At 39.4% G+C, this 9,270-nt stretch overlaps 1 non-coding gene across 1 annotated transcript; it reads right to left on the bottom strand.

Moving 5' to 3' along the window:
• Nucleotides 1-981: 981 nt before the first annotated feature.
• Nucleotides 982-1,088, bottom strand: LOC128279646 (small nucleolar RNA R71). Its single transcript, XR_008269845.1, has one exon. It is a non-coding gene; the product is annotated as a small nucleolar RNA R71 (small nucleolar RNA).
• Between the last annotated feature and the right edge of the window lie 8,182 nt (nucleotides 1,089-9,270).

Genomic DNA, 9,270 nt, shown 5'->3' with positions numbered 1-9,270 from the left:
TAATCCTCCAATTCCATTCTCTATGAATTCTTAGATTAGTTAATTAGTTACTTAATACAAAACCCACTTATTCTTAGGCTAGATGATAAAAAGATAGTCATTACTAGTACTTTTAGTTCCTTTGGGTTCGATAATCTGGTCTTGCTAAAACTATACTACTGTTTGATAGGTACACTTGCCTGCATCGCGATAATAGTTAGTTTCAAGAACGATTAATTATAAATATTTAAAACTTACCTGTCACGGAAATTGCGATCAAGTTTTTGGCGCCGCTGCCAGGGAACTAAGATATTAGGAACGCTCAATTTTTATTACTTTAGCCATTTATTTTTCTTACAATTTAATTTAATTATTTTATTATTATTTATTAATTTACTTTTTCTTTCTCTTGGTAGGTTTTTATAGTTTATGACTAGAAGAAACCCGTCAGGACCATTACTTTTTGATGAAGAAATTGATCGCATAGTTCGCAAAAACCAAAGAGAAGTAAGGCGAAGCTTGAGATACACAGAGAACAAGCAAGAGGACGATACTCAACCCCCAACCGAAGAGATGGCTAAAAACTAAGACAATCAGCTACCTCCTGTAATTGCGGTTAATCAAAATCTTGCTCCACGCACTATGTATGATTATGCTAAACCTTCTTTAACAGGAACTGAATCAAGCATAGTTAGACCTGCTATAGCTGCAAATACTTTTGAACTAAAACCTAACACTATTCAATTGATACAACAATTTGTTCAGTTTGATGGTTTGCAGGATGAGGATCCCAACGCTCACTTAGCAAACTTTTTGGAACTATGCAATACATTTAAAATTAATGGTGTTGCTGATGATGCCATTCGTCTTCGGTTATTCCCTTTTTCATTGAGGAACAAAGCTAAACAGTGGTTGAACTTATTACCACGAGGGTCAATCACTACTTGGGAACAAATGACCGAAAAATTTTTATCAAAATATTTCTCGCTGGCTAAAACGGTCAAATTACGTAATGATATCTCTTCGTTTGTGCAGATGGACTTAGAAACTCTTTACAATGCATGGGAGAGATACAAGGACTTACTGAGAAGGTGCCCTCACCATGGGTTACCGCTTTCGCTTCAGGTTCAAACGTTCCATAATGGCCTAAATCCTTCAACTCGGTAAATGGTTGACGCAGCTGCTGGCGGAACCATCAATAATAAAACACCTGAAGATGCTTATGAGTTTATAGAGGAGATGTCACTGAATAACTATCAGTGGCAAGTCATGAGGACAAAACCAACGAAAACAGTCGATGTTTATAATGTCGATTTGGTCACCATGCTCTCTAATCAAGTAGAACTCTTGAATAAAAAAAATTGATGGTTTTCTTAGTTCTTCACAAGTTCACCCAGTAATGCAGTGCGAAGCAAGTGGAGGTGGATCAAGCAATTCGGAATACCGACCTTATGGCCACAACATGGATAACGAGCACTTAAATTACATGGGTAATAATTTTCAATCTCAAAACAATTCAGATACTAACACTTACAATGCAGGTTGGAGGAACCACCTAAATTTCTCATGGGGAGGCCAAGGAAATTAGAGACCACCTCCAGGCTACCAACAACCACCCTACCAACAGGAAAAGAAGCCGAACCTTGAAGAGATGCTCTCAAAGTTTATATCAATGTCAGAAAATCATTTCCAAAACACCGAGATAGCGCTTAAAAATTAACAAGCGTCGATCTAAGGGCTCGAAACTCAGATAGGCCAGCTTTCCAAACTTATCTCTGAACGACCACAAGGTAGCTTGTTAACTAATACTAAACCCAACCCAAGGGAACAACTCAACGCGATTAATGTTTAAGATGAAGAAGGATTCGTTGAGCCTGAGCTAGAACCGAGGCAAGAAACTATGGTAAGTAGAGGCCAAGGTGAGGTAGCTCATAATAAAAACAAATCAGTGAATGTCGAATATAAACCTCGTGTGTCATACCCCAACGCGATAAGGAAAGACCGCTCAAATGAACAATTTGGTAAATTCCTTAAACTTTTAAAAAAATTACACATTAACTTACCGTTTATTGAAGCTCTATCACAGATGCCAAACGCAATAAAATTTTTAAAGGAGCTTTTAGCAAATAAGCGAAAGTTGGACAAGGCATCGCATGTGGAGCTAAACGCAGTTTGCTCAGCTATTCTGCAAAATAAGCTACCGAACAAATTAAACGATCCAGGGATTTTTACAATTCCTTACTTAATTGGTAGTCTAGATATTAATAATGCATTAGCTGATTTAGGGGCTAGTATTAACGTCATGCCCTACAAAATGTTCAAACAATTAGGTCTTGGAAAACCCAAACAGACTAAGATGAACATTCAATTAGCAGGTAAAACTATAAGATTTCCTAGGGGTATTATTGAAGATGTGCTAGTTAAAATCGATAAATTTATATTTCCCGTGGGCTTCATTGTTCTAGACATAGAAGAGGATAGCAATACTCCTTTAATTCTAGGAAGGCCTTTTTTAGCAACTGCTAAAATGATCATTGATGTTGGCACAAGTGAACTCACACTCCGTGTGGGAGATGAAACAATCACCCTTCAAGGTCGCAATTCTGGAAACACATCAGAAATTGAAGGTGATCGTTTAACCCATTCCACTAAAACTGACAATATGGTGCAACCTACTTTGTAGGAAATGAATCTGAAGGAAGTACATGAGTCATTCTCAAGCAATGGTAGAGGACCTATTCATGAAGAATGAAGGCTACAAATCGAGGAGCTAGGTGAATGACGGACGCATAAACCAAGAATGCATGATAAACCAGAACTACGCCAGAACAAGCTCAACACCTTTCCAAATCAACTTAAGGTTAGAGATAAAGTCTTATTAGATGCCGCAGATCCTCACATTGTCACTACCACACCGAATGAAGAAATCCCTCTTACGGTACTTAGCATTTTCCCATTCGGTACAGTCGAGGTAAGTCATCCCAAGTTCAGCACTTTTAAACAACACTAGTCTGAAACCTTATTTTGATGAGAATGATAGCAGGAATGAGGAGTACAAACTCCTCGAACCACCATGACCATTCAATGGAGAGGTAAGTCGAGCTTAGACTATAAATAAGTGCTTCTCGGGAGGCAACCCGAGCACTAACTGTATTAACATCTTTAAAATTTAGTCTTCAACACCTAACTTACTAACGGAGCTCTTAAATACAGGTTTTCCACAGAGACACGGCCAAGCACACGGGTGTGCTTAGGGCCGTGTAAAAATAGGGTAACGATTTTCCCAAACACGGGCTACGATAAAATGCCACGTCCGTGCGACATGGTCGTGGTCGAACCTGCCAAAACAACATGGGCGTGTAAGAACCGTGGGTGAACCTGTTAAAACAGCACGGGTGTGTGACACACCCGTGTCTAGCACCCGTGGTCAAACCTGTTAGATTGACAAGGGCATGAGTCTACATACACGAGCGTGGGAGAAGTGAACAATGCCAGACACGGCCGTGCGACACGACTGTGTGCACCCACATGCCCAAGGAACACGGACGTGTACTAAATGTTAGACGTGCCCAAACTCAAAATTCGCGAATCACATGGGCTGAAATTGGGCAACACGGACGTGTTACCTCACCGTGTGCCCTAAAACCTATAAATAGGCTACACTATTCATTGTCTTCTTCACCCAGAAACACCTAACCCTAGCTGCTGCAAGTCCACACGCCCTCACTGCCACGCCCGTACGCTGCTTCCAACTTCATTCCTGACGCTTATTCTTCCATTTTTTAGCGTTTGTTCACTCTTTTACCTTTAATTCCACACATTTTTAATGCTATAATCTTCATGTATCTCACATTATGCTATCATTCAAGTTTCATTCCTTTTAAGATTAGTTATCATTCATTCCCCATGACATATTTTTTTATGAAACTCTCATGCCTTACTCACCTATTCTAAATCAATATTCATAGTTTTCAATTGTTTTTTGTTATTTACCATTACAACTCATGCCATGTGCTAAATTTATGCTCTTTATATTTCCATTAAATTCCTGGCTATTTTTACTCATATCACCATACTAGTGCCACCAAAGTATGCCATTGAACTTATTGTTTTAGTTAGTTTTAGTAGTTGTGGCTGAAATTATGATTTTTATTTAAAATTTGTCTTCGTTTTACTTTGACTACTCATCAAGACGAGTTGATGATTCTATTTGCAGGTACCATGTCATCTTCACATGGTAAAAAGGCTGCTATCCCTGCTTCAAAGTAAAAGAAGGGAGCGTCATCTTCCTCGAGTCCTACTGCAGAAGCTCGTCACTCCTTCCTGAGGTTCCCCATCGGGCCCCAAGAAGAACTATTCCAAATACTCCGGGCCTGACCTTTAATTGTGGGCCGCTGCATCAATTGGGCTACGGTAGAATAAGTTCAGTTGACTGAAGCGATTCGGGCCCTCCTAAGCTGTGACAGCCCTAAATTGACCCTAGTCGGAAAGTGGTTTTGGGACCACGAAACCGAGACTTATAAATAATTAAAGGTTATATTCTGTGTTTATGATGTGCGTAAATGCTTGTGTGATAGTTCCATACTTTAATTTGGTCAGTGTATGTGAAATTTATTAGTAGGGACTTATGTGAGACAATTTAGAAATATGCTAGGCAAGTGTTAAAGTGGCCTATTAATATATGTGGGAAAGTGCTTGTCCTTGCATGTCAAATTAGCCAAATTAAAGCATAGTGGCCGGCCATGCTATGGGTGGAAACATGTCACAAACATGTTATGTTAGTGATGTATGTTAGGAAAAATAAAATAAGGAGCATGGTAATAAAATAATGAAAGGGAATATGATGAAAACAAAGAAAAAAAAAGGGTCCATCCTTTTTCATTTCTTTTGGCCGAAAGTTCTAAGGAAGAAGGGAGGAGCTCTTGCTTCATGTTTGGCTTGGAAGAGGATTAGGAGGAGGTTCAGCTATACTTGTATCTAGGATAAGGTATGTTTGATGTTGTGCCATGAGACTCATGCATGTTTTTAGTTGTTAGCTTGAGTTCTAACTAGCCCATGGTTCAAATCTTTGCTATGTCATGGAGATGATATTCGGCTACGGTGGATTGGTGTTGATGTCATTTTCATGCTAAAAGTGAAGCTTTGTAATGATGCATGTGATGGTGGATTGATGACTCTTGAATCTTCTTTTTAGCATTTTTGAGTGAGACATTAAGTTCTTTGTTTAACCATGACCAAAATTGAAATGGTATGGTGTTGTGATGCATTCGCCATGGTAGGAAGTAGAAGAGAAATGTGGTTGTTGTTCACGTTATTTAGATGAGAAATGGTAGTAAGGTGAAGTGCCAATGTTAGTGTTTGATTTACTAGTATGTATATGTGTATTAGCCGAGTTTTGAATTTGAAACAAAATGGTATGTAGTCAATACAAGTAACCATATTTGTAGGAAGTATTAAGCATATACTCGGCCTCAACCTAGACATGTATATTCAGCCACATGAGATAGGTTGGTGTTGCATGTGTTCGGTTAGAGGCAAGCATATTGATGCTTTTATCTTGGCTTAGATAATCGGCTAAAACAGAGTGTGGGCTAAAATGTTGAGTTTGATTCATGATTTCCATATATATATGTGACTTTAATGCCTAATGTATATATGGGCTAAGTGCCTTGAGGTTCTCTTTTGATGTTCAAATGAATTGTGTTAAATTGCTTAATGTGATTAAAATGCACATGACCATTGTGTATTTGAGCTAAAAGGTGGCCATATGACCTATCAAGCTCCTTGTCATATTCGCCATAAGCTAGCATAATGAGACTTTAATAAGTTAAATTTGTTTGAATTAGCTCAAGAGCTTAGAGGACCACAGTTGGATAAGGGAAAGGAAAAAGTTATCGAATAGTCATGCGAAAACGTTCGACCACATCCGAGGTAAGTTTTCGAGTAATGGAACTTGGATTATGATTTGGTTAGATCATGTTTTAAGCAAATCAAAATCATGCTCTTTGTATGTGGCTATTGAGCCGAAAATGATTATGCTCGATAAGCGACTTGTGATTGAATCCTAGCTATGAAAATGAAATATAGATGTGTCATGATTTATTGATATGTGTATGGTTATTCGGATGATAACCGGGCTAAGTCCCGAAGGCATTTGTGCGAGTTACTAATTCCGGGCTAAGTCCCGAAGGCATTTGTGCGAGTTACTAATTCTGGGCTAAGTCCCGAAGGCATTTGTGCGAGTTACCAAATCCGGGATAAGTCCCGAAGGCATTGGTGCGAGTTACTATAACCGGGTTATGTCCCGAAGGCATTTGAGCGAGTAGCTATATCCGGTTAAATTCCAAAGATACGTGATTTGGGAATGAGCGATCTTGCTGTAATAATTTCAATTAATACGCTCGTAAAATCCCAACAATGAGGTACGTTTCGTATATGCATTTGAGTAGTGATTCCATTTAAATATTATTCGCTCAGTCGATTAATGAGTTACCGGCCTTTGGCTAAGTTGATCTTTTTGTGTGAATATAAGGGTTGGTAATGTGAAGTAAGTATGATATTGAGAATTTGTGCATATGAAATTATCCATTTAGCCATATGAATGCTACATTGTAGTTGAACCTAATTCCATTGCTCAAAACTTACTAAGCATTAAATGCTTACTCCGTTCTTTGAATCTCTGTTTTATAGATTTTGGTTCGTCAGCTATCGGACTCGGCATTATTGAAGTCGAAGTCTCCCACACTATCAAAGCCCCTTTTGGTACACTTTTGGTTGAACTTTGAAATGGCATGTATAGGACTACCCTTTTTGTTGTGGGTCATGTACCCTTTGGTTTTGTATAAATTTGGATGGCCATGCGAAAATGGCTTATATACACTTTGAGCTTAATATTATAATCGTCTTGTATGATGTTCATTAAGAGGTATGGAAATGTTTGGGAACGATTAGCCATTGGAATGGTTAATCATGATCACATTTTGTGCTATATATGCTAAAGGGCTAGTTGAATCATGGAAACTATGTAATAGGTAAAGTTTACCCTAAAGGCTGATGCTGGCAGCAGCAGTGATGTGGATGTGAAAAATCACTAAAAATAGTAGGAATGGAATTAAATAGTGAATAAACTATGTAATTGAACCTTGATGAATCTGTTTTCATAAGAAAGTAACGGAACGGTCATATGAATAGTACATTATGAGATGTTAAAGTTTTTGTGAAACAGGGCCAGAACGGTTTCTGGATTCCCTGTTCTGACTTTGGAAATTCATTATAAATTAACCAGAGATAATTAGAAGTCATTACTTATATGTATAGATTCCTTGTTGAGGCTAGTTTCATTAGGAACAAACGGTATCAGTATTGAAGCCCTGTACAGGGAGATATCCAAGTCGTAATGCGCAAAGGTCAGTGTAGTCGAACCCTAAAATAGGGGGGGCTTTAGCTAATAAACTGTACTAATTGGCTCGACCAAAAATTCTAGAAAAAAATTTTTAGATGAAAATATGAGTCTAGTTTTAGGAAAAATTTACGAAACTGGTTTTCGAGTTTTGAAACTCAAGATATGATTTTTAAGGCGACAGTGATGCAGTAACCAGCTTGTCTGGAAAATTTTCAAATGGATTGTGAAAATAAGTGATTTAAGTCTGCGAACCCCTCGTGTCTGACTCCAGCAACGGTCTCGGGTACGGGGTGTTACAATTAAATTGATATCAGAGCTACGGTTTAGTCGATTCTAGGACTACCGTACTACGTTTGGGTCTAGCTATACATGCCATTATGTGATTATTTGATAGTGTGGTGATTTCTGACAATTGCAAATGTGTGTATTTATAGTAATGGATCCCGATCCCGACCGAAGCGGTGGTGATGATCTTGAGAGTGTAGCGCTGCTCTCGCACAAGGGACAGCTCCGGCGGACTCTCAACCTATTGCTAGTAATCCGAATGATGAAGCTAGACAAGCTTTCTATAGTGTGATGAATGATTGGTTCAACCAATACATTCGAACTAATCTACTGTTCCACAACCTCCATTCCGACTAATGCCACCTCAAGACCTACAATACCTCCGTAGAATCGACCAAATAAGGTCAAATAAGCCTCCAGCTTGAAAGAATCCAAAGCATGGGGCTCTGAATTTAAAGCTACAGAGCAGTGATGATGCCGAGCAAGTGAATTTTGGTTGGACAACACTATTCGGTACTCGATGAGCTATCTTGCACACCGATGAGTGCCTAAAGTGTACTATCTCCTTGCTACGTGATTACGCCTACTATTGGTGGAATACGTTGACTTGTTGTGCCAGAGAGCAAGTAACTTGGGAGTTCTTCCAAACCGAAGTTTGAAAGAAGTATATCGGTCGAGATTTATTGACCAAAAGCGAAAGGAATTTCTTGAACTCAAACAAGGTTCCATGTCGGTTACCGACTATGAACGAAAATTTGTGAGGCTTAGCCGGTACGCGCGAGAATGCATTTCTTCAGAAGCTGTGATGTGCAAACATTTTGAAGATGGACTGAATGATGATATAAAGTTTTATGTTGGCATTTTAGAAATCCGAGAATTTGTGGTACTCGTCGAGCGAGCTTGCAAAGCCGAGGAGCTCAAGATGGAGAAAAGAAAAGGCGATATGGGAGCAAAGGAGTTTCAGAAGAGGTCTTGGGAGGCCCTTTCAATATCATCGAAGAAATTTAGAGATGATTTAGGCCGATCTAGAAACACTTCGGGCTTTTCTAGACGAGATCGCGATCGACCCACTGTGAGTGCACGAGTCACTTGGTCACCAAGTGTTGGAACCGATCGTCGAGGCAGTGGAGTGCCGTATTGTGGTAAATGGCATTCGGGAGTTGTAGATTCCATGACCGCTCTGTTACAAGTGCGGGTCATTGACCACTTTATTAAAGATTGCCCGAGGTTATGCGAGCAGAATGTAAATCGAGTGAGAAACCGGTGCTACCACTGTTCGAGGTAGACCATCTAGAAATACGGGCAATGCTAGTGGTGGTCAGAGAGGATCTAGAGATGCAACGACCAGATCTGAGGCTCGTGCTCCTGCTAGGGCCTATGCTATACGCGCACGCGAGGATGCTTCCTCGCCAGATGTTATTACCGGTACTTTTACTCTCTTTGATTCTAACGTGATTGCTTTGATTGACCCCGGTTCTACTCATTCTTATATATGTGAAACCTTAGCATCCAGTAAGACTTTACCTATTGAGTCTACTGAGTTCGTAATTCGGGTGTCAAATCCCTTGGGTCGTTACGTGCTTGTCGACAAAGTGTGTAAGAAA

This window comes from Gossypium arboreum, chromosome 8, assembly GCF_025698485.1.
Source record: "Gossypium arboreum isolate Shixiya-1 chromosome 8, ASM2569848v2, whole genome shotgun sequence".
Classification (NCBI taxonomy): domain Eukaryota; kingdom Viridiplantae; phylum Streptophyta; class Magnoliopsida; order Malvales; family Malvaceae; genus Gossypium; species Gossypium arboreum.
Note: the sequence above shows the minus strand (reverse complement) of the source record. Positions and strands in the feature narration are given on the sequence as shown.